General features: G+C 43.6%; 1 protein-coding gene across 2 annotated transcripts in view; it reads right to left on the bottom strand.

Moving 5' to 3' along the window:
• Window positions 1–18,418, bottom strand: part of Fam222b (family with sequence similarity 222, member B) — a 62,650-nt gene extending 44,232 nt beyond the window's left edge. For both annotated transcript variants that reach the window (NM_145430.3, NM_001346762.2), the window contains exon 1: window positions 18,317–18,418. The gene's annotated coding sequence lies outside the window, so the exon portion shown is untranslated. The remainder of the gene's footprint in view (window positions 1–18,316) is intronic.
• Between the last annotated feature and the right edge of the window lie 7,327 nt (window positions 18,419–25,745).

Here is a 25,745-nt window from a genome sequence, read left to right as displayed (position 1 = left end):
GCTCAGTGGTTAAGAGAAGCTGTTTTTTCAAAAAACCTAAGTGGTTCCGTTCCCAGCACCAACAGTGTAGTTCAACAATCTGAATTTCCCCTGTCTGAGGATCCAACATCCTCTTCTGGTCTCTGCAAGCACCAGACACACATAAATACATGCAGGCAAAACACTCATATACATAAAATAAAATGATAAATCTAAAAAGGAAAGCAAGCATGTGTAGGTAACAGATTGCTGTAGGGCTTCGTGCATGCTAGACACACAGTCTACGCCAAGCCACGTCTCTTCTGTTAACCTTCATTTTTAGACACTCAGACTAGCCTTCCATGCACCTTAGCCAAGTCAGGCCTTAAAGTTGAGATCTTCCTGCCTTAGCTTCCCAAGTAGCTCAAGGGTTTGTTTCGTGTCACCGGGCTAGGCCAGGATCTCCTTGTCCAGTCACCAAGTGCATGTGCACACAACACACACACAACACACACACACCTCTCAAATAGAGTTTGTGTACAGGAAAAGCAAGATGGGAACATCAGAGAAGAAAAAGAACCTAAGCTTTTACTTGTCCTTGACATAAGAGGTAATGGAGACCAGGTGAGTTAACACATGAAGTAATCCTCACACTTGGGAAAAGGGTCAGGACCAACTTTAGCTACACGAGCTCCTGTATTCAAAATGGAGAGGGGCAGGTCAAGGAGGAGACATAGTGGAGTGAAGGGGAAATCTAAATTCTGAGGATTCAGATTCAATTCCAACCTACAGAAAATCAGTATTAGAAAATTAGAAAGACAGGTCCTTAGGCTGTAGACAACACGGAGAATCCCAACACAACTATAAGCAGGAAGAAGTTCTGAGCCTGTCAGCAATCTCACCACCTAAAGAGTTCACTTTCCCCTTGTATCAGGTCTAGACTACATCCTAATTTTCCCCTATAGTCAGTGTCACTTTAGAGACTGAAAAAAAAGTCCAAGAGATTCAAATTTCAAGCATGTCCCAAGTACATGATAGATAATGACGGCACTGACTCTACATTTAGAACCGGGTGTGGAATACAGTGCTAATTTTGCCTTCTTCAAATCCTAATTGAAGCCATCACCTAACTCAGTGCTTCTCAAGGTTCCTAATGCTGCAACCCTTTAGTACAGTTCTTCCTCACGTTGTGCTGACCCCCCAACCATAAGATTATTTTGTGGCAACTTCTCAACTATAATTTTACAACTGTTCTGAGTTCTAATGTAATCATTTTTGGAGACAGAGATCTGCCAAAGGAGTCTCGACCCCAGGTTGAGAACCACTGCCTAATTGCACTCAAGTGTCTATATAGCATTCACTACAATGAAAATGTTTTTAGCCGGGTGGTGGTGGTGCACGCCTTTAGACCCAGAACTTGGGAGGCAGAGGCAGGCGGATTTCTGAGTTCGAGGCCAGCCTGGTCTACAGAGTGAGTTCCAGGACAGTCAGGGCTACACAGAGAAACCCTATCTCGAAGAAACCAGAAAGAAAGAAAGAAAGAAAGAAAGAAAGAAAGAAAGAAAGAGAGAGAGAGAGAGAGAGAGAGAGAAAGAGAAAGAGAAAGAGAAAGAGAAAGAGAAAGAGAAAGAGAAAGAGAGAAAGAAAGAAAATGCTTTTAGTGTTTCTATTGATTTGTTATGAAGCTTTAAATACAGATTAGTACACACTCCACACTATTCTAAGTACTACAGAGTCCCACTTATCCTTCTACATGACCCAAAACCCAAGAGGATGAAAAATCATATAAAAGAGGCTGGCCAAGTGACTCAGTGGTTAAAGATGCTTGCCCCACAAGCCTCAGAACCCATGTAAAAATGGACAGAACTGACCCCACAAAGCTGTCCTCTGACTTCCACACATGCACTTGAGAGTATGCACACACACGCACACACACACACACACACACACACACACACACACACACACACACACACACAAATAATGAAGTTTAAAGTTTTCTCCTAAATTTAAAAAAAAAAATCCCTATAATAGGAACCGGTAAAGTGATATTGTAATAAATCTCTAGGGAAATGTGTCTTTAATAAGACATTGCTTCATTAGGTGTCATAACTGATACATTCTAGAAATTAGGGTAGCAATATCATGTCACAAATTCTGAGACTTTTTTCCCCAAATAGTATTTTAAAAAAATATATCACCTTTCTCAAAAGGAACTTAAGCCTCTAACAGACAGCATGTTGCTAATTTTCACAACATCCCAATAAAGAACTATTATTTAACATTTATATCACACTTGAACTTGCAAAAATGTTTTACAATTATTTTCATTAATAGTCAGTCATACCTCACAACCACCCACTGTGAGCTAAACTGGTCTTGTTATCCTTATTTGACAGCTGGGAAAACTAAGGCCACCCTAAGGCCAAGGTCAAATCTGCCTACTTTTTCCCAAAGCCAGGAACCTAAACCCTTAAAGTCAGATTCCCTTACCCACTGCTTGTATTGTACCAGCCCCAATGACAGCAGGGTTTTAGAAAGCAGAACATCACTTAAAACACTAGCATGAAATATTGGGAAACTATAATACTTCAGTAAAAATATAATCTTTGGGATACAAATAGGTAAGGATTTAGTAACAATGACAGGAAATTAAAAAAAAAAAAAAAGTTGTTCATGCTAGTAATCCCAGCACACTCAAGAAGCTGAGGCAGGATTGTTGCAAATTGAGCCTGCCTGAGCTACAGAGTAAGACCCTGTCTCAAAGTGGGAGGAAATCTATATTAGGTGTCACATAACTGTAATCCTAGCATTAAGGAGGTGAAGGCAGGAGGAGTGCCAGTTCTGTCTACTTGATGTACACAGCCAGAGTTATTTAAAAGAAAACTGGCTTGTTAGCTCTAGCCTGTAATCCTGGCACTGAGGAAATACAGGAAGCAGGCAGGAGAACCAGTAGTTAAGGGCCTCCCTCAACCACACAGGTTAAAGCCAACCTGGGGTACACAAGACCCTATCTAAAAGAAGAAAAAGTGGGGTTGGGATGAGGACTGGGCAGGTGGCTCAGTAGATAAAGCAATTGTGGAGCAAGTGGGAAGGCCAGAGTCCAGATCCTCAGAAGCCCCCGAAAACTCTGGGCAAGTATAATGGACACCTAGAATGCCAGCACTCACCGCCAGGCATCTCAAGGTTCAGCAAGAGACTTTTCCTCCATTTAAAGTGGAAAGTGACTTATGTCTTTAATCCTAGCTCTCAGGAGGAAAAGGCAGACAGATCTCTGTAAATCTGAAGCCAGCCTGGTCTAGATAGTAGTTCTAGCCAGCCAGAGCTACACTGTGAGACCCTGCTGGGCAGGGTAGAGGGTGGAAAACAAAGAACACATCCAACATTAACTTCAGGACTAAATACACACAAACAACAATGCACATGCACCCATATATATGGGTGCCCACACACAAGAACATACATACACTCAGGCAAACACTGAACACAGGTAAAGAGGGACGGAGGGGACAACAGATCTACCTCCCTGACAGAATGCCTGCCTAGCATGGCATGGCACAGGTGCTGAGTTTAATCCCCAGCACTGATAAGGATAAATCAAACAAGAAAAGAAACTGACTTCTAAACAAAACAGTCATTGTGTTCTATGAAAAAAAAAGGGGGGGGGGAATTAAATGCATGTTTCATCTTCCCAATTCCTCTGCACTCGGACTTCAATTTTCATTCCTTAGTCAACAGCTTTAGACAAAGACACAGTAATCTCCAGGTTATCAACCTTCAAGAACTCCCATTCTTACCTGACCCTCAAAAGCATCCAACACAGCTGACGACGCCTTCCTGAAAGACATTTCTGCTCCCCCACCCCCAGTCCCCAATTCAGGTTGGCCTGAATTCACGACTTTCCTGCCTTAGCCACTAAGCTGGGATCCTAGATGTGTACCGCCACACAGCTCTGAAGCGCTTCTTCATCTGACTTGTGTTTTAACGTCTGGATTTCTGCCTCCCTCCATAGCTGTTCCTTTCTGAAGCTTCTCTGCAGTAGCCTCACGCCACCCTTAGCTGCCCTCCTGATTTAATTCTGTAACTTCAAATTTGTCCACATGCTGAGAACTTCCAAGTCTGAAATTCCAGCTCCTCCTTCTCCCTAGAAATGCCAGGTTTTTCCATTCAACTATCTATTTCAAGCATCTTAAATCTGGCATGGCTAAGACTAAATCCTTTACAAAAGTGTTCTGTTATTCTTACCCTTGTCGATGAATAACAACGCCGCTTATTCACCTAATTCCATGTAGCAATTTAGAAGTTACCCACTACTCCTCACTTTTGCCCCACACCCTCAACTATAATAAGACCCAATCAGGCCTTCAACCTCATTCCCAAAACCACACAGACTTGCCGGGTGTGGTGGCGCACGCCTTTAGTCCCAGCACTCAGGAGGCAGAGGCAGGCGGATTTCTGAGTTCGAGGCCAGCCTGGTCTACAAAGTGAGTTCCAGGACAGCCAGGGCTATACAGAGAAACCCTGTCTCGAAAAAACCAAAAAACAAAACAAACAAACAAAACACACAGACTCTGTCTACATCTCTACAGCTTTTCTACCATCACTCCTTGTTGCAAGATATTTGATCATACAAGAACCCCAAGATTGTGCTAATTACTGAAAAAAATTATTTCTGTGGCACAGCCATAGTACACATCTTTAATCCCAAACAATGAAGGTAAAGTTAGTTTATAGAAGGAAGCACCCATGTTTGAAAGTGATTATCTAATTGAGTGGAAGACAAAATGATGAATCAGAGAAAGATTGGACAGAATAGGATATGCTCAACTCTCAGGAGGAAAGAGAGGGAAGGGAAGCTACTTAAGAAGGAGGAGTGCAGAAAGAGAGGAAGGCAGTTTTACCAGGCCAGTCTTACAGAGAAACAGGTTGCAGAAGGAGCAAGTTAGATAGATATAGATGAAAAGAGAAAGAACCAGAGACTGATTGCCAGAGTTAGTTTGAGGCCAAGCAGAGTAATTCAAAAGAAACTGAGAGAAGCCTGATTAAATCAGTCAGTTTGGAGAGGAATGTTAGCCAGAACAGCTGAGATGAATCAGCCAGCAAGAGTTCAAAAAGAGCTAGAAAGGGTGAGCTTATTCAGCAGTAAGTCTGAGGCTGAAAACATTCTAGGCCTAAGATTGTACAGAGGCTGGAAGCTTCCAAGATCAGGCCTAGGTTAGCCCGCTGAGACAATTAGTCTCTAAGATGACAATGATGTAAATCAGGCAAATAAAAGTTACTGTTACAACTCCATCCAACTTACCATCAATTCAACTCTCATCTGAATTAGTAGAGGAGGTGTGTAAATTCTAGCCACTAGTCTTGAGCTCCTCTACAATTTATTTTCATACATCAACAACAATATTCTTTCTAATCACAAGTCAGTTCACATCATTCTCCTACCTCCAATGAAACATATGCCCTAGGTTACTTCTCCACTGCTGTGATAAGACTCCACTGCCAAGGCGACTTATAGAAAGAAAGGTTTTTTGGAGCTTATGGTTTCAGAGTGTGAGTCTGTTGACCATCGTGGAGGGGAGCCTGGCAGCAGGCAGACAGGGTGCTGGTGTAGTAGTGGGTCCACAAGCTGGAGGCTGCAGGAAGGGGGGGGGTGTGTGATGCTGAACTGGGAAGGCCACCCTTAGTGATTCCTGTACATTGTCATGTGACTGCACTGTTATTAGTTATAACAGTTTTTCATTTTGTTCTTACTAATTTTCTGGGAAAATAAATATATGACTTCAAAATCCTCTAAAAGAATGTCTTTCTGCGCCAGGCGTAGTGGCACATGCCTTTAATCCCAGCACACGGGAGGCAGAGCCTGGTGGATTTCTGAGTTCAAGGCCAGCCTATTCTACAAAGTGAGTTCCAGGACAGCCAGGGCTATACAGAGAAACCCTGTCTTGAAAAAAACAAAAAACAAACAAACAAAAAAGAATGTCTTTCTGGCCGGGCGGTGGTGGCGCACGCCTTTAATAATCCCAGCACTTGGGAGGCAGAGACAGGCGGATTTCTGAGTTCGAGGCCAGCCTGGTCTACAAAGTTGAGTTCCAGGACAGCCAAGACTATACAGAGAAACCCTGTCTCGGAAAAAAAAAAAAAAGAATGTCTTTCTGTTTGAGAGTCTGCCCCCACTTCCACCCTCTTGCCCTCTTTCCTTTTTGAGATAGGATCAAAACTAGCCCAGGCTACCTTCAAGGTAGTGAACTACTGAGACTGGCCTTGAATCCATTGTGTCTCCGCCTCTCCAGTGTGAAGATCACAGATGAGCACCACTATGCTGGGCTAAATGTCTGATCATTTGTGGCTGTGATGGTTTTCTAAGCCTTCCTTCCCATAGAATATCAAAGTAGAAAACTGTAAAGTAGAAACCTCAAATTGAAAGCACATGCTACTCTTGCAAGGACCCAGGTTCAGTTCCCACCACCCTCACAACTGTCTGTAATTCCAGTCTCAAGGGATGTGATGTGCTCTCTTGGCCTCCTCGGTCACCCACATAAAGGTGGTGAATGTGTGCACACTCAGGTGCACACATAAAATAAAAAAATTAATCTTGGGCCAGACTTGGTGCAAGCCTTTAGTTCCAGTACTCGGAGGCAGAGACAAGGAAGGTGTTCCCTGTTCAGGCCACCCAGGACTATACAAAGAGACCCTGTCTCAAAATGAATCAATCAGCTTACAGAAGCAGATTGATAACAAAACTGAAGAATGAAAAGTGCCATCTGGGGGACTGGAGAGATGACTTGGCAATTAAGAGCACCAGCTGCTCTTCCAGTGGACCCAAGTTCAAATCCCAGCACCCACATGGTGGCTCACAACCATCTGTAACTCCAGTCCCAGGGGATGTGAGACCCTCACAGGTTATTCTGGCAAACATACATGCAGGCAAAACGTATCTGTAGAAAAACACTATTTTAAAAAGAAAACGTCATTTGTGTTTGACAGTAAGGTCACTGAGCAAAGCAACTGATGTATGGTAGCAGGGACAAAATGAAATTAGACTGAGATAAAAATATGCTGTGGAAAAGTAAAGAGACATGATCCAGAAAACACTGACAAACAGAAAATTTGAATTGCCTCACAGGAGGAAACAGCACATAGAAGCAGCTAGATACCAATTTTGGGGGGTAGGGAGAAGGCTGGGTTGTTAAGCACTTTTGAACCTAACCCAGCTACCTCAAAGAATAAAAAATAGAGCCAGGCAGTGGTGGCGCACACCTTTAATCGCAGCACCTGAGAGGCAGAGACAGGCAGATTTCTGAGTTCAAGGCCAGCCTGGTCTACAGAGTGAGTTCCAGGACAGCCAGGGCTACACAGAGAAACCCTGTCTCGAAAAAAAACAAAAAATAAATTTAAAGAAATTTAAAAATCACAGCCAATTTCTTCATGTCTTCCCAAATCTAAACACACACACACACACACACACACACCTGGAAGGTAAAATATACATCTAGGAACACTTAAGAATGTTTTAGCTAGGCCTAGTAGCGCAAGCCTGTAATGTAAACATGAGTACGCTGATGCAGGAGGACCACAAGTAAAGGGCTTAGGCTGTAGCTCTGTTGTTGAGTGCTTCTCTAGCTTTCAGGAAGCCCTTGGATCCATCCATAACACCAAAGAAATCAGATGTGTCGGGCAAACCTACAACCCTGGTCCTTAGGAGAGAGAAGAGCCAGGAAGTTCCTGATCAGCCTCAGCTACACAGTGAACTTAAAGCCAAGCTACACCTGAGACCCTGGCTCAAAAACAAAAGAAAACACAATGTCTTTAAACATCTGATCTTCAGTCTCCAAGGCAATGCTTGGAAGGAGAAACACCTTGAACAAGATTCATATATTAATCAGCAATTAAGTTGATAAATGTCACTGCTGGAACGTTTTCATGTACTCAGCAGAAAACATGTTTTTAAGTGACACGGTGTCCTAGGACAGACAGGAAGAGGAGACTGGAATAAAGGAAGCTAATTGAATCACGGTTGGCAGAAACCTGTGATCTCAGCACTTTGAAGGTGACTGGAAGATTGAGTTCAAAGTCATCCTTAGCAATTAGATCAAGACCAGTTTGGGTTACAGGAGACTCTGACTCAAACAAACAAATAAACAAACAAACAAATCAATGAATAAGTCAATCTAACAAGCAGAAGAAAACTGCCAACATTTTTGTTTGTTTCTATGTTTTGTTTTGTTTTTTTGTTTTTGTTTCTCTAGCTTTTCAGGACAGGGTCTCACTATGTAGCCCTGGCTATCGTGGAACTCACTATGGAGACCAGGCTGGTCTTGAACCCAGAGATCCTCCTGTCTCTGCCTCCCAAGTGCTGGAACTGAAGGCCCATGTGGCAGCAGCACTGACCTATTTCACTGCAATCTGAAACAAGGTGTTACTATGTGTGGCCTTAAACTCCTGATCCTGCCCCAGCTTCCAAGTGACGGTATTACCAGTATCGATCCCATTTGACTTTAGTAAAGTTTACTTTGAAAATATTCAAAAACAGGCGGATTTCTGAGTTGGAGGCCAGCCTGGTCTACAGAGTGAGTTCCAGGACAGCCAGGGCTACACAGAAAAACCCTGTCTCGAAAAACAAAACAAAACAACAACAACAAAAAATTACTTTAAACCAGGCAATGTTGGCATGGAAGCACCCAGCACTTGGGAGGCAGAGGCAAGCAGATCTCTGAATTCAAGGCCAGCATGGTCTACAGAGCAATTTCCAATTTCAAGGACAGCTAGGGCTACAAAGAGACCCTGTCTCAAAAACTGGAAAAAAACAAAACAAAACTTTTTTTTAAAGATTTATTTTATGTATATTATACACTATCACTGTCTTCAGACACACCAGAAGTCATCAGATCCCATTAAGGATGGTTTTGAACTACCATGTGGTTGCTGGGAACTGAACTCAGAACCTCTGAAAGAGCAGTCAGTGCCCTTAACCACCACGCCATCTCTCCAGCCCCCAGTTCTTCTTCACACACTCCATGTAGTGAACATATACTAGTCTGCATGTAATTTACAAACAGTGGCACCTCTGCTGCCAGTGTTTTCCTGGCTCCTTACCCTGGACATTACACATGCTTTCTTGCTGCCCTCAGTATAAGTTACAGGTTAACAAGTTTCCACAGTACTTCAAGGTCCCCAGTCATCACTCTTGTCTCCTTTTTGGTGAAGATCTCATCATGTGTTCAAGGCTAGCCTGGAACTTCTCATCTTCCTACCTTACCTCCTAAGTGCTTAGACCCTAAGCACATGTCTCAATACCCAGCTTGTCTGTCTTTCCTTTTTGTTCTGGGGTTTGAACCCAGGGCTTCCTGCTAATTCTAGACAAGTGTTCTAGACCTCTATGGTCATTTTTTTTTTCTTTTTTAGAAGCAGGGTCTCACTATGAAGCTCAAATGGCCTGAAGCTTGCAATCCTTCCATAAAGATAAGTGATAGACTTTAGACCCTGTGTCCCCATGTCTGGCTCCTTGTCCACCACAGTTCTGAGATAATGGATATCAAACTCAGAGCCTCCTGCTTGCTGAGCAAGCGCCTTGCTTCTACATAACCCCAGACCCTTATCAGCACTCTTGGGTTTTTGGGGTTCTTTTTTTTTTTTTTTTTTTTTTTTTGGATTGGCTTGTTTATGTTCTTATTTTTTGAGACAAGGTTTCACTATGTTGCCATGGTTGGCCTGGAACTCACTATGTAAACCAGACTGTCCTCAAATTTAGAGACCCTTCTGCCTCTACCTTCAGAGTACTAGAATCAAAGGTATTCACCACCACACCTGACAAAATATAGTTTGTGTGTGTGTGTGTGTGTGTGTGTGTGTGTGTGTGTGTGTGTGTGTGTGTTTAAGGGCTAAAGAGATTATTCTACAGTTAAAAGCACTAGTTGTTCTTCCAGAAGATCCTGGTTTGGTTCCTAGCATGGTAGCTAATCATCTTTAGCTCCTGTTTCAGGAAATCCAACGCCCTCTTCTGGCCTCCTTGGGCACTACATAAATATGGTTCACTTGTCAACAAAATATTCACACACATAAAAATAAGTAATAGGGGCTGGAGAGACGGCTCAGGGGCTAAATGCACTGTCTGGTCCGCTAGAGGTCCAGAGTTCAATTCCCAGCAACCACATGGTGGCTCACAACCATCTGTAATGGGATCTGACGACCTTTTCTGGTGTGTCTGAAGACAACTACAGCGTAATCATATAAGTAAAGTAAATAAATCTTTAAAAAAAAGTAATAGAAATTTAAAAGGACCTATAGACAGGCAGTAGTGGTGCACACCTTTAATCCCAGCACTTGGGAGGCGGAGGCTATATAGAGAAAAATCTGTCTCAAAAATAAATAAATAAATAAATAACAACAACAACAAAAAAAAACAAGAAGAAAACAAAAACAAAAATGAAATCTGAAGAGCTGTAAAAATGGCCCAGCACTTAAGAGCATATTGAGAAGCTGACAGCCACCTCCCTCTGGTGCCTGTGGACATCTAAGCATACATGGCACAGGAAGACATATAACTAAAAATAAACAACTCTGGATAAAACATGGCTTCAAAGACTATCTACCCCTCACCCCTCAAAAAAGTTGTTTGTTTTTGGTTTTTTGTTTTTAAGCATGTGAAAAGTTAGTTCAGGGAGAGCTTGGGTTGCCTAGGAGGGCCTTGTTTCAACCATCAATCATCATTTAGGAAAAAAGAAAAAGCAGGACTGGGGTATAGCTCAGCTGATAAAAATGCTTGCCGACCGCAGAAAGCCCTGGTAGCCTAAGACAACTCTGAACTTCTCATCCTCCAGCCTGCACCATGTGAATCACCACGGCTGGTCCTCCAGCCTGCACCATGTGAATCACCACGGCTGGTTTATATGGCACTTGAAAGTGAAGCCACGGTTTCTTGCATGGGAGACAAGCACAAACCATCATTTTATAATAAGCTATCAAAACCTTTGTATTAAGTGTATCTTTAAGGGTTGGAGATCAAGTTCAATTGATAGAGTTGTTATCCAGCAGGCTCCGGCCCTTTAGTTCAGTTCTCAGCACCCAATAACACTGTGTTTGTTGGGGCTGGAGAGATGGCTCAACGGCTAAGACTGCTCTTCCAGAGGTCCTGAGTTCAATTCCCAGCAACCACATGGTGGCTCACAACCATCTGTAATGGGATCTGATGCCCTCTTCTGTTGTGTCTGAAGAAAGTGACAGTGTACTCACATACATAAAACAAAAAAAATCTTAAAAAACAAAAACAAATACTGGGTTTGTTGGTGTATACCTGTAATCCCAGAACTTGGTTAAATGGAGACAAGAATATCAAAAGTCTCAGGGCATTCAAGACTATACCAGGTTTAATGACAGCCTGGGATACACAAGGCTCTGTGTGGTCGATGGCAGGCAGTATGGTCTGGTTCAATGAGTACAAATACTTGCTGCACCAGCCTGATGTCCTAAAATTCAATCCCCGAGCCCCAGTGGAGAGAACTGACCCTTACACACATGCTATGGCACATGTGTGTACACAAACATAGCCACATATGGGACTGGAGGGACGCCACAGTGGTTACAGAAAGCGATCTTCCTGGGCTCAATTCCTAGCACGTACATTTTGGTTCACGACTGTCTGTCACTTCAGTTTCAGGGAATCTGATGTCAGGGACCAGGGGTGTTTGTAGTGCAGACATGGAGGTAAAGCATGCATATAAGTTCTTAGGAAAATCTAAAAATATACACAAATACCCACATACACATGAAACAAATAAAATGTTAAAAGGGGGAGGGTAGTAATTTTCCTTTTGCTGTGTGCTCCTTTCACCTTACATCACAGTTGACTGGAGCACAAACCAACCTTTCAGGCAGTGAAGAGCCAGAAATAGATATTAAACACTTCTCTAAGAAAACATTCACTTCTCGCTGAAAGTACAGTGACTTCACACTCGTCACCCCTCTGGTCAGCTGGAGAACCCCTGCTCCTGCCCCTGGCCACTCCGCTTCTCACACCTACTCTCACGTCAGAATTTATTATACTAGACTCATCTTCCAAATGTTCCTCCGTGAGTTTAAGAGTTTAAAATTGTTAGGCACACATCTCTTCTGAAAGCCTTCCACACTTCCTGGCCTGCTCCGTTACATTACTCAATGTTACTCTGCCAGAGTCTTAGCTCATTTCCTCCCTCTTGTCCTGTCATGGTGGTTGGTGCACATCAATACTGCCTCTTGCTTCCCATCCTGAAACCTTTCCTTCCCCTTGGTCGGCCGGCACTTTACAGGGGAGCACGCACACAGACGCGCTCCCACCACAGATGAAGAAGCACTGAGTTCCCCAGAGTTAGGAACAAAGTAATGCTCAAGCAAGCCTCAACCCCCTCCGTAACCAGGCGCTCTTCCCCGAGAGGTAAGTATTCCATTTTCAGCACCGACTCTACATTGGAATGCTTGCTTACCTTGTCCCACGTTGAGGGCTTGTTTTGCAGGTTCAACGTAGGATGTCTACTGCCAGGGCTTCTGCTCAGCCCTTGCATTAATTCTCCCAATGAATCATTTACTCCACTTCAACAACCCTCCGGCAGTGTTTCCCCTCACACTTCAACTCTGAAAGCAGGAGATACCTCACGACTGACGCGTGCTGATCTGAGAAGCAGTACCCTTTCTCGGTGGTGGACAACTGTGACCTGGGCTGTGGGTGCGGTTCTGTGGTACAGCACAGAATTTGAGATTATTAACGTGCGAAAAGCCCTGAGGTCAGTGTTCAGCACCACACAAAGAGTGACCTGAGGACCTTCCTAGCATTCGGGAGGCAGAAGCAAGCTTAGTCTACAAGGGGAGTTTCAGACCAGTTGGGATTACATACTAAAACCCTATCTCAAAAAAAAAAAAAAAAAAAAAAAAGGAAGAAAGAAAGAAAAAAGAAAAAAGGTGACCATTGTCCTTTAAGTACTCTGACTCATGTGGTCGACTGCCAATGTATCCCTCTATAATCTATACCTTGTGGGGGCTGGTGGGGAGATGGCCTGTGCAGCCCTGGCTGTCCTGGAACTCACTCTGTAGACCAGACTGGCCTCAATCTCACAGAGACCACCTGCCTCTGCCTCCCAAATGCTGGGATTAATTAAAGGTTTATGATGCCCTGCCTAGCCACTATTGCTTTTTGCAAAAATAAGTTTTACAACCCTGGCACCACAAAATTGATTCTATGATATTATAGTCTATTACAAATTCTTCAACAACTGTTTACATGCATAGGTGTTTTGGCTGCGTGTATGTCTGTGCACCATATGCATGCCTGATGCCTGTGGAGACCAGAAGGCGGCACCGGATCTGCTGGAACTGGAGTTACAGACAGTTGTGAGCCATCATACGGGTGCTGGAAACTGAACCCAGGTCCTCTAAATAGAAGACAGTGCTCTTAAGCCATCTCTCCAGCCCTTGTTTTGTTGAGAGAGGTTTGTAATATCTAGTCCAAGTAGGCTTCAAACTTGAGACGCTCCTGCTTCAGAACCAGTGCTGGAATTACAGGTGAGCAACACCATTCTTTCTTTTATGTGTGTGTATATATATATATATATATATATATATATATATATATATATATATATATATATCTCCTGTATGTGATTGCTGAAGGAGACCAGAAGAGGGTGTCAGATCCCTTAGAGCTCGAGTCAGTCAGTTGTGAGTCACCTCCTGTGGATACTGGGAACCAAACTTGGGTCCTTCGGTAGTCTTTTGTTTTTTTGTTTTGTTTTGTTTTTTTGGAGACAGGGTTTCTCTATGTAGCCCTGGCTGTCCTGGAACTCACTCTGTGGACCAGGCTGGCCTTGAACTCAGAGATTTACTTGCCTTTGCCTCCTGAGTGCTGGGATTAAAGTTGTTTGCCACCACCACCCAACCCTTTGGTGCTCTAAACAACTGAGCCGTCTTTCAGGGCAGATCTTTGAGTTTAAGGCCAGCCTGAGCTACAGAGCAAGTTCCAGGACAGCCAGGGCTACAGAGAAATCCTATCTTATAAAACAAAGAACAAACAAAAATAAAACAACAACAACCTGCAGAGCTCTGAACCCATTGTTAGTTATGATTCATAATTGTTTACCATTTTCATTTACCAGACATTAATGAGCAATTACTCTGCCAACTGTATGAACACCAGAAGTGAACTCTGCCATTTGGGACCCGCTTCAGTACCACTGGTCCATCTTTAATGCTTTTTTTCCCCTTTCTCTCATTCTAGCTCTATAATCCAGACTGACCTGGATCTCTCACTATGTGGTCCAGGCTGTTTTCAAACTCAGTTATCCTCCTGCCTTAACCTCCAGAGTGTGAGGATTTTAGATGTAAATTACCATACCCCATGCCTCATTCCCATCCCCCCATCCCACCCACCCCACCCCCTTTTTTTTTTGAGATAGAACTTCCAGCTTCCTATGTAGCTGTGCCTTGAACTTCTGACTCTCCTGTCTCCATCTCCCATGTGCTGACATTTCAGGCACATACACCCAAGCCCAGCATTCTCAGTGTTGGAGATGGAACCCAGGCTTCATGCATGCAAGCATTCTACCAACTCAAGTACATTACCATCCTAACTTATCATTCTACTTTTTATTTATTGTTGTTGCTATTTTTGTTTTATTGCTGTCTTCCTCCAGAACTAAAGCTCCAACCTGGGGCTTCCGTATGCAAAGTGTATACTCTACCACTGACCTAAACCTCCAACCCCTGGTTTGGTTTTTCTTTTTAACATCTTCCCACATTGTTCCCGTTTAAAGTTAACAGCAGTAGTTCAGAAAACAAAACCAAAAAGAAATCATTTCTGCCTCGCTTCCATTATTAGCTACTTGCTGTAAACTATCACAAGAGATTTTTCTTTTCCTTTATTGTCCCCTTTTGTGTTGGGGAGGGAGGCCTCCAGCTGGAGGTTAGTGTGAAGGTCAGAGGACAAGTTCCAGGAGAAGGATCTTTCCTTCTACTATGAAGATTCCGAAGATCAAACCTAGATCTTGGGTTGGGCTTGGTGGCCAGAGCCTTACCTGATAAGCCATCTCCCTGTTGTGAAATGGCTTACAAGATCAAAAGATCAAAAGGACTCTCAGGAAACAAAGGCTGTTTTGCAGCAGTTATTTTCCTGATTATAAACACCATAATCTTGTTTGTAAGTTTCCCCTGAGGCACATGATGTTTTTTTTTTAAAGGAAAAAAAAAAAACCACATTATCAGAATACAAAATAAATTGCTAAACCATACTCCCTTGCAGTGTCATGACCTGACCAGGTCATACATCTTCCATGGGGGAAAATTCATTATCAACATTAAAAATAGATGTCAAATTATCAAAAATAAGACGGCTAGGCAAGTTTGAACATTTTCTACCTCTATTTCATTTACCATGTACAAAGCTGGGTTCTGGAAAGACCTATAATAGCAAGGAATGCCTTCATTAACAGTGCTGGAGATAGAGCCCAAAGACCCATGTGTGCTAACCAAGTAAGTGAGTTTCCTAAGCTAAGTAAGTGCTCTACACTGAACTCCATTCCCATCCCACTCCTCCCTCACTACCCCCTCTTTCCTTTTTTCTGTCCTTTATTTATTTTATGTATATGGTGCTCTGTTACCTACATGCCAGAAGAGATCATCAGAAATTATTGCCGGGCAGTGGTGGCACACGCCATTAATCCCAGCACTTGGGAAGCAGAGGTAGGTGGATTTCTGAGTTCCAGGCCAGCCTGGTCTACAAAGTGAGTTCCAGGACAGCCAGGGCTATACAGAGAAACCCTGTCTAGAAAATCAAAAAAAAAAAAAAAAAAAAGACGTTCTAGCAGATAGGTAAGTTAAAGACAGCAAGGGCTCACTTCCCCCATGCCTCTAAAACAATTCATTCCTCTTATCTATGGATCTCTGGGGATCTAGTACAGCCACTCCCCACCTTCATTCAGCTAAAAGAAATCACTCCCCAATTTTCAAAAGGCCTCACTGTTTCAAGCTCTCGTTCCTCAGAGCCAGCAGGGCTAAAGTATCTGCCTTTCTGTGCACTTGAAAGGCATCCGCACTTATCTTTAGAAAGCTGTGTCTAGAAAAGCACTTTCCCTCCGTGGCAGCGCACAGTTTAACTCTGTCCTTCGCTTTATCCACCCTCAGCAACAAAGCCCCGGGAGCGCTCCTCCAGCCTCTCACAGAACCAGCCATCTCCTAGACCCTTACACAACTACCTACTTGTCCTTCTCACTTCACAGAAGAGATTTCTGGCAGAAGACTATAAACAACGAAGAAAAAGAGTTGAAAAGCTGTGGCTGTACACCACTCCAAAACAGAGAACGCCCTAGGGCAACCAGACTCTTGCAAAGGAAGCTTTTAAAATTAAAAAGTATCAGAGGCTGGCAGGCAATCTTCTATTATTATCAATCCCCTTTGCTTTCTTTGCAGGGCATTAAATAAACTTGTTCTTTTTCCTACAAAATAAAGAAGGCAGATCGGCTAGAGCTGGAGTTAACGATGATGGTGAACCATCATGTAAGTGCTAAAAATGGAACCTAGGCCCTCTTTAAGAGCAGCAAGTGCTCTAAACCACTGAGCCATCTCTCTAGGCTCCAAATAAACAAATTTTTAAAAATATAATAAGAGAAATCAGGGTTCAGGACAGCCAGGGCTACACAGAGAAACCTTGTCTTAAAAAAGAAGGAGGAGGAGAAGAAGAGAAAGAGGAAGAAGCAGCAGCAGCAGCAGCAGCAGCAGCAGCAACAGAAGAAGAAGAAGAAGAAGAAGAAGAAGAAGAAGAAGAAGAAGAAGAAGAGGAGGAGGAGGAGGAGGAGGAGGAGGAGGAGGAGGAGGAGGTAGCAGCAGCTGCCGACAGGGTAGGGAGGAGGTATGGGATGGGGAACCATCAGAGGATGGATCAGGAGGGGGATAAAATCTGGAGTGTAGAAAATGGACTAAATAATAATAATGATAATGATAATAATAATAATAGAAGCCTATTCTGGGCTTGATGATGGAAAACTGTAATCCCAGTTACTTTTAGGAGGCTGTGGCAGGGGTACTGAAAATTCAAGGGCAGCCTAGGTAATGTAGTGGCACCGTCTCAATTAAAACAAAACAAAACAAAATGGGCTGGTGATAGGGCACTTGCCTAGCACACTCAAAACCCAGGCTCAGGTTCCAGCATCAAGTAGAGGCTGGGGAGATAAATGGCTCAGTTAATAAACTGCTTGGCACACAAGCATTAACAGAGGAGCCCTCCCGAATCTCAGCCAGGTACGCCTATAACCCCAGCTACTGGGGAAACAGAGGCAAGACTGTTAATTCAAACTCAACTAGTGCTTGAATTCAAGACCAGCATAAGCAAGTTAGTGAAACTTAGTCTCAAAATAAAAAGCAAAAGGAAGGCTGAGAACATAGCTCAGTGCTTCAGGCTGTATTTGCTTCCTCTTGGGTCAGAAGCTGCATACCATGTAAAAAGGCACAGGAGTAGGGTACTTTTCCTATTCAATTTGACAGAGAATTTGTCACACCACGGAAGAAAGTGCTATTTCTACAGATGATCTGCTGTACTTATGCAGGGTGCACATATTTTTGTCTACTGAGGTTTTACAAATATGCTTTGTTTTGATGGAGAAATCAGTTACTCCATTAATAACCATAGAGTCTAAAATCTGATCGTATTGCTGGTACATACTAGCATCCGTATAGTATTTCCAATCTATAGGTTTCATAAGCTCTCTCAACCAATATATGAAGCTTACAAAAGCCCAGCATTTAATGCTGGATCTTCCAGAGAACCAGAAAGGTTAAGTGGGTCCTATCCAAGGTTATCGATCAGGTTTATCTGTGCTGGACTTGGTTCCAAACCTGACTCCATGTCCTTAGCTCTTTAACCTAGATTCCTCCTGAATTTAAACAGAGCTTCCGACTCCCAAGCTTTACCCAGGGCACATCATAACTCCAGTGACCAGTCCTTCTCTGACTGGTTCAGAGTGGACTTCTTCAGCTCCAGCACGGCTTTTATTTTCCACCACCCTTCCCCCCCAGCAACCATTCTCTGAAAGAAGCGGAAAGGGAGAGGCGACCCAAAGCTCCTGGGGGAAGGGATGATGACAAACCAGACAGCGCGAGGCACTGGTCCTGCCGTGTGCGCCCTCACTCCACGAAACGCAACCCCTTCCCTCCGCCAAGCTGTCCAGCTCTGGGACTCATGACCTAATCATCCATGCTCCAAATGCTCCACCATCATCACCTCAAACTATCCCTCCCCCACGACCTCCGTCCCCGACAAGTAGAAGCCACCCCGCTAGTCAGGGTGTCCTTCCACCACGCCATATCTGCATTCCTTAGAGTCCACTACCCTTAAACCACCACTCACTGTCGGTGACTGGGCCCGGCCCTCATGGCTGCTCCGTTGTCGCCGGTCGCCGCCACTGCTGCTCCACGCCCCAGCCTCTCAATCACAGCCGCCGTCCGGACTGGCCGGGAGCTGCTTCTGCGCCTGCGCAGCCCGGATTGCCCGGGGCCCTCTCCGGCAGTCAGCGCCTGCGCACCTCGCTCCGGGGACGTCTTTATCATTGCCTGATGTCCTGCTTCTCTGGGTCTCAAGTGGGCATGGCCGCTCGCTGGCCTTGGATATTTTAGGTCTTAGGGAATGTGGCTACTGAGCCTTCCTTTTAGGCCTCTAGAATATCTTGCCTAAATTACTAAAGTCTTGAATTGAGATTTATCCCACCAGAATTCTGGATCCTGCCTGCACTTAAAGACCAAATCTTTTAGGCGTGGAAGAAATTGCAGACTCGTTCCCTACTGTACATCTCTGACTACGGAGTCAGATCTTTTTGCAAACCGATAAAGAAGACCTTTATCCCTGTGTAGTAGTAGCACGTACCCAACAGTACTTGAAATATTAATACTTACGATTATGAGCGACTGGACGGACATCGATCCTAGTAGCCAAACTTCAGTCCTCTGCATCAGCAGCGAGTGCTCATAGTCGCTGAACATTTCTCCAGCCCCTATACAACTATATTTTTTTTTAAAGATTTATTTATTTATTATATGTAAGTACACTGTAGCTGTCTTCAGACACTCCAGAAGAGGGCGTCAGATCTTGTTACAGATGGTTGTGAGCCACCATGTGGTTGCTGGGATTTGAACTCTGGACCTTCGGAAGAACAGTCGGGTGCTCTTACCCACTGAGCCATCTCACCAGCCCATACAACTATATTTAATGGAACTCTTAAGTGTTTAATAAACTAACACCCGGACGGAATGGAGCACTCCATGAATCTTTGCAGAGGCAGGAGGATTTCTGTGAGTTTGAGGCTCTCCTGATCTACAGATGAAGTTCTAGGATATCCAGAGCTACATTTTTAAAAGAATTTGGGCTCTGGAGAGATGGCTCAGTGGTTAAGAGCACTGACTGCTCTTCCAGAGGTCCTGAGTTCAAATCCCAGCAACCACGTGGTAGCTCACAACCATCTGTAATGGGATCCAACACTCTCTTCTGGTGTGTCTGAGGACAGCTATAGTGTACTCATAAAATAAATAAATCAATCTTAAAAAAAAAAAAAAGAAATTGGTGTTACTTCTTTCTGTCTTTTTTTTTTTTTTTTTTTTTCAGAGAAGTACCCAGGAACCCGAAGGGTTTTCATGAAATGCTTACAAATGTATTAATACTGAGGTGATGATGACAACTTTGGCTATATAAGACAGAATCTCACTAGTATCCCAGACTGGTCTTGAATCCCATATGTAGTCCATGGTGGCCTTGAATTTGTGATCCTCCTGCCTCAGCCTCCTGAATAACAACATTACAGGCCTGAGCTACATTCCTGTCAGAGGCTTCTGTCTTTTAAAAATGTAAGTTGGTTGCTACAAATTGCTATGAACTAATTGGTATCTAATACAGTATACACAGGTGCAAATTTAATGAGTGAGTTGCCTCCTAACTGGTCTGGGATAGAGGGACTCAAATTTAATTAGGGTTGCTCACATAAGCCTTGGGGACTTGCTGATTACAGGAGTATGGTCAACTTACCAGTGGCTGGACAAAATGTGTCTCAGTTTCTTTCTTTTTCTTTTTCATTTTTCTCTTTTATTTTTTCTTTTGTCTTTAAAATGTCTTCCAGAGGCTGCAGAACTGGCTCAGTGTTTTAGAGCCCTTGTTACTATTCCTAGCACCTACACAGTGGTTCACAAACATCCAAAACTCCACTTCCAGATGTCCACTTCTGACCTCCTCAAGCAAAGCACCAGGCACACATATGGAGCACATACATACACACAGGCAAAACACTCATACACATAAAATAAAATCTGAAAATATCTTCCACATAACTATAAGCATTCCTCCAATATTTTCTGCATGTTTTTTTTAATATTTGTTTTATATGTGTTAGGTTTCAATCCTAGGACAATTAGCTGAAGTGCCTATTTAACATATCAAAGCAGATGCTGGCCTCCAGATTCTCCCTTTAATCACTCAGTCCCCCCTACCTGTTACTGAGCCCTCCTGGCTGGCATACCCTGCCCTCCACCCTGAACTCTCCAGCCCAGGAAAGCCCACTTGCTTGCTTGCTCTCTCTCTCTCTCTCTCTCTCTCTCTCCCTCTCTCTCTCTTCCTTCCTTCCTTCCTTCCTTTTCTTTTTGATTCACTAAGTACGGACACTTTGTCTGCATGTATATCTGTGTGTGTACCATGTGAACGCCTGATGTGCTTGAAGACCAGAAGCCTGTGAGCTAGTGCCTAGCTTGAAAGATGTAGCACTATTTATTTATTCAAAGTGATGCGTGTTTGTAATCTCTGCACTTTGGAAGCTGCCAGAAGGGCTGTCTCAAATTGAGATTGAAACCACCCTAAGAAAAATAGCAAGAACCAAGCCAACCAGAGCCACATAACAAAGTCCTGTTTAAAAAGAAAGAAAAAGCTCTGGAGAGATGGCTCAGCTGTTAAGAGCACTGACTGCTCTTCTGAAGGTCCTGAGTTCAATTCCCAGCAACCACATGGTGACTCACAACCATCTGTAATGGGATCTGATGCCCTCTTCTGGTGTGTCTGAAGACAGTGACAGTGTTCTCACATATATAGAATAAATAAATTAAAGAAAGAAAGAAAGGAAATGGTTTGTGTTAAGTCCAAAATCATTGCACACTTGGCACCAAAAGAGAACTACACAGCCAAGGATGATTGAGAGTTTATGTGACATTACTTCCTGATGAGTGGATGACTAAAAGGAAGTCCGAACTGACCTTGACCTCTTGGTGCTACACCATCAATGTCTCCATCATCACCATCAACACCATCAACATCACCAGTGTCTCCATCCACTGGGTCCTTGCCACATATGCTTCCTGGGAAGGCCTGTTAGGACCTACATGATGAACAGTACCTCTTCCCATGCTTAAAACATTCTGCGTCTCCTACGAGAATTCTATCCTTGTACTAAAGTCCTCTATGATAGGGTTGCATGTAGATCCAGCTGACTTCCATACGTATGCCAGGGCAAACTTGGAACTTCTAATCCTCCCACTTTCCTTTCCTTAGTGCTGAGAGTAAGGTGTGCCCCACCTCACCTTGGTTATTGGTGCTAAGTTTTGACCACAAAACTTCATGCATGCTAGGCAAGCGCTTCCAATGAGCTCATGTCCCCCTCCCCCCTTTTCAAGATGGAGTAGCTCTTGCTGATCTAGACCTCACTCTGTTGAACAGGATGGTCTTGAAATTACAGTCATCTTCCCGTCTATGCCTCTCAAGGACTAGATTATAGCACGTGCAGACCCTATTTGAATTGCCGCTGTTGTTGTTGAGGAAAGGGTCTTACTGTGTAGTCTTGGCTGGCCAGGAAATGACCACGTAGACCAAGGATGCCTTGACCTCACTATGTAGATCAGGACAGCCTTGAACTCACAATGTAGACCAGTTCTGCCTTCCAAGTGCTAGGACTAAAGGTGTGAGCCACCATGACCAGCTTGAATTTCTTCTTTTAAAAAAATATTGTATAGGGGTTTGCAGCCTCATAGGAGGAACAACAATATGAACTAACCTGTAACCCCAGAGCTCCCTGGGACTAAACCACCAATCAAAGAAAACACATAGTAGGACTCATGGCTCTAGCTGCATATGTAGCAGAGGATGGCCTAGTCTGTCATCAATGGGAGAATAGGCCCTTAGTCCTATGAAGGTTCTATGCCCCAGTATAGTAGAATGCCAGGGCCAGGAAGTGGGAGTGGGTGGGTTGGGGAGCAGGGGAAGGGGGGAGAGGATAGGGGATTTTCGGAGGGGAAACTATGAAAGGAGATAACATTTGAAATGTAAATAAAAATATCTAATAGAAAAAATATTTTATTTGCAGACTGGAGAGAAAGCTCAGCAGGTAAGAGCACTTGCTGCTCTTCCAAACAACCTGGGTTCTGTTGCCAGCACCCACTTTTCAGCTGACAACAGTCTATAACTCCAGTTTCAGGAGATATAACACTCTCTAGGCTGCCTACAGCACTACACTGCTCATGTGGTACATATACATCCATGCAGACAAAACAGTACTACACATGTTTTGGTTTGGTTTTTGAAGACAGGGTTTCTCTGTGTAGCCCTGGCTGTCCTGGAACTCACTCTGTAGACCAGGCTGGCCTCGAACTCAGAAATCTGCCTGCCTCTGCCTCTGCCTCCTAAGTGCTGGCATTAAAGGCATGTGCCACCATCCCTGGCTTGTTTGGTTTTTTTTATTTTATTTAAAGAAAAAATATTCAAAAAGATTTATTTATATGTTTGTGTTGAGGCCTGCCCCCCAGCATACCTGTACCCATTTTGTTCCATACCGGCTATTTTATATTGCTGCAGCATCATGCCTGCCAGTCATTAACACTGAAAAATAACTTGACTCAGAGCAGGGTCATGCTGACCACATATCCTGTTATATTCTGTATGTTCTGAGGTTTGTTACTCTTTTTTGTTGTGTGTGTGTGTGTGTGTGTGTGTGTGTGTGTGTGTGTGTGTTTTGTTTTGTTTTTCGAGACAGGGTTTCTCTGTATAGCCTTGGCTGTCCTGGAACTCACTCTGTAGACCAGGCTGGCCTTGAACTCAGAAATTTGCCTGACTCTGCCTCCCAAGTGCTGGGATTAAAGGCACGCGCCACCATGCCCAGCGGTTTGTTACTCTTAACAAATACCACAACTCAAATTAAAGGTCAATATGAACTGTTATGTCTAAAATGGCTTGAGTCAGGGCAGACCACTGGGCAGCACTTCCATTACCTGCATATGAGCTCACTGTGGTTCAGGGTCATAGTCTTAGCTCCAAAATTCTGAACTACAGCCCTGATCAATCAGTCTTAGGGTGTGTGTTCAATACACTATCCTGTCTGACTGAGATTGGTGTTCGTGTTGTTTGTGGGGCAACTCCTGGACCCCCAACAATTTGTGTGTGTGTGTGTGTGTGTATGTGTGTGTGTGTGTGTATGCCCCATAGAGGCCAGAACTCCTAGGCACCTGTAAGCCCCTGGGTGTAGATGCTAGGAACCAAATGTTATTTCTCTCAAAGAGCAGAAGTGCTATTTATTAGCTACTGAATCATCTCTTTCTATCCTATTGGATTTCTTTCTTTCTTTTTTAATATATATGTATGTACTTACTTATAGGCATATACTTTTTTTTTTTGCGGGGGTGGGGATGGAGATTGTTTGTTGAGACAGGATTTCTCTATGTACCATTGACTGTCCTGGCTCTGTAGACCACGCTGGCCTCAAACTCAGAGATCCACCTGCCTTCATTGCTGGGGTTAAAGGTATGTACTACCACTATCTGGCTCCTTTGGCTTCCTTATCAATGACAGAATAATTTTCCCCATCAAGCATTTTATTCATCATATCCAGCCATAGTCATTTGGAGAATTACATTTATTCCATTTTCAGACCATGTAGCTTGGTTGTTCATTGGCCTCTTTTCTTTTTTGTTTTGGGTTTGGGTTTTTTATTGAGTTTGTTTTTGTTTTGTTTTGTATGTTTGTTTGTTTTTGCTATTTTGAAAAGCAAAACTGGAACTCATTCTATAATCCAGGCTGGCCTGGAACTCAGAGATCCACCTACAGTATGCCATCACAGCCTAGATGGATTTTGTTTTTCAAACCAGGTCGAACTATGTAGTCCAATATGGTCTTGAATTTTTAATCCTCTTGCTTCTGACTTCTGGAATCTGAGACCTTTGCCAACGTATTCCACTGGATCATGTGGAGATTTTTGTTTTTTTTTTTTTTTCATGTGGAGTTAAATGAGGCTTCTTCCAGGCGTAGAGAATATAACCTAGAACCAAGTCTATCAGTATTCCTAAGAGTGCTAAGAGTGGTGGCACATGCCTTTAGTCCCAGCACTTGGGAGGCAGAGGCAGGTGGATTTCTGAGTTCGAGGCCAGCCTGGTCTACAAAGTGAGTACCAGGACAGCCAGGGCTACACAGAGAAACCCTGTCTCGGAAAAAAAAAAAAAAAAAAGTGCTAAGTTGACTATGCCGGGGCCTAGCAAACACAATAAGTGGATGCTCACAGTCAGTTATTGGATGGATCACAGGGCCTTCAATGGAGGAGCTAGAGAAAATACCCAAGGAGCTAAAGGGAACTGCAACCCTATAGGTGGAACAACGTTATGAACTAACCAGTACCCCAGAGCTCTTGACTCTAGCTGCATATGTATCAAAAGATGGCCTAGTAGGCCATCACTGGAAAGAGAGGCCCACTGGACTTGCAAACTTTATATGCCCCAGTACAGGGGAACGCCAGGGCCAAAAATTGGGAATGGGTGGGTAGGGGAGTGGGGGGAAGGGTATGGGGGACTTTTGGGATAGCATGGGAAATGTAAATGAGGAAAATACCTAATAAAAAAGAAAAAAGGGAAGAAAAAAAAAAAGAGTGCTAAGTCAGAGCCCCACATAGCTAGGCCTTTAGTCCCAGCACTCAGGAGGCAGAGGCAGGCTGCTCTCTAAAAGTCAAAGGGCATCCTAGTATGTAGACTGAGTTCCAAGACAGCCAGGGCTACACCGAGAAATTCTGTCTTGAAAAACTGAAAACAAAAGAACAAACAAACAAAATGCTGAGTAGGCAGAATCATTTGTTCAAGCAGTCAAGGCTTCTCTGGGCTACATATTGAGTTCAAGGCCATTCTGGTTCATATAGGAAGACCCTATCTTACGGAAAGCAAACAAGCCACTCAGGAAGTCAAGACAATAGAACCACAGATTCAACAGCACCCTGGCCTACAAAATGAGATCCTGTCTCAAAATAACGATAACACCACCAAGAAGAGTGGTGGGTGTTTACTATGAAGCTAGACATAGTGGCACAAGACCGAGAAGAAGAGGCAGGAGAATCACCATAAACTCACAGATCACGTGTCACAGAACAAATACAGAGCACCTAATCTTCACCACACAGTAGATAGCGCTGTAAGCTCTATATACAGACTCAGTCTTTCTGGATTTCAGTGCAGGAGGGGACCCACAACAATAGCAGCTGGCATCTGGCCTGAAATGTATGAGTGGTCCTCTTACCTCTGCCTCCTGGGCGCTGGAATTGCAGGATGCACCAGCACTCAGACAAGGTGCCAGTTCTCTTCATCATAATAACTCTGTGAAGGTCCTCATTATCCTCCCCTAATAGAGGAATAAAATAAAGTTAAGAGAGATTTCTTACTCAGGGTCATACAATAGACAATGAAGTCTGAGGTGGAGGCAGAAGCAGTCACATTTCAAGGTCATAGTTACATAGCAAGTTCAAGGCCATTATAAGCTATTTCGATCCTGTCTCTAAATAAATAGC

This window comes from Mus musculus, chromosome 11, assembly GCF_000001635.26.
Source record: "Mus musculus strain C57BL/6J chromosome 11, GRCm38.p6 C57BL/6J".
Lineage (NCBI taxonomy): Eukaryota > Metazoa > Chordata > Mammalia > Rodentia > Muridae > Mus > Mus musculus.
Note: the sequence above shows the minus strand (reverse complement) of the source record. Positions and strands in the feature narration are given on the sequence as shown.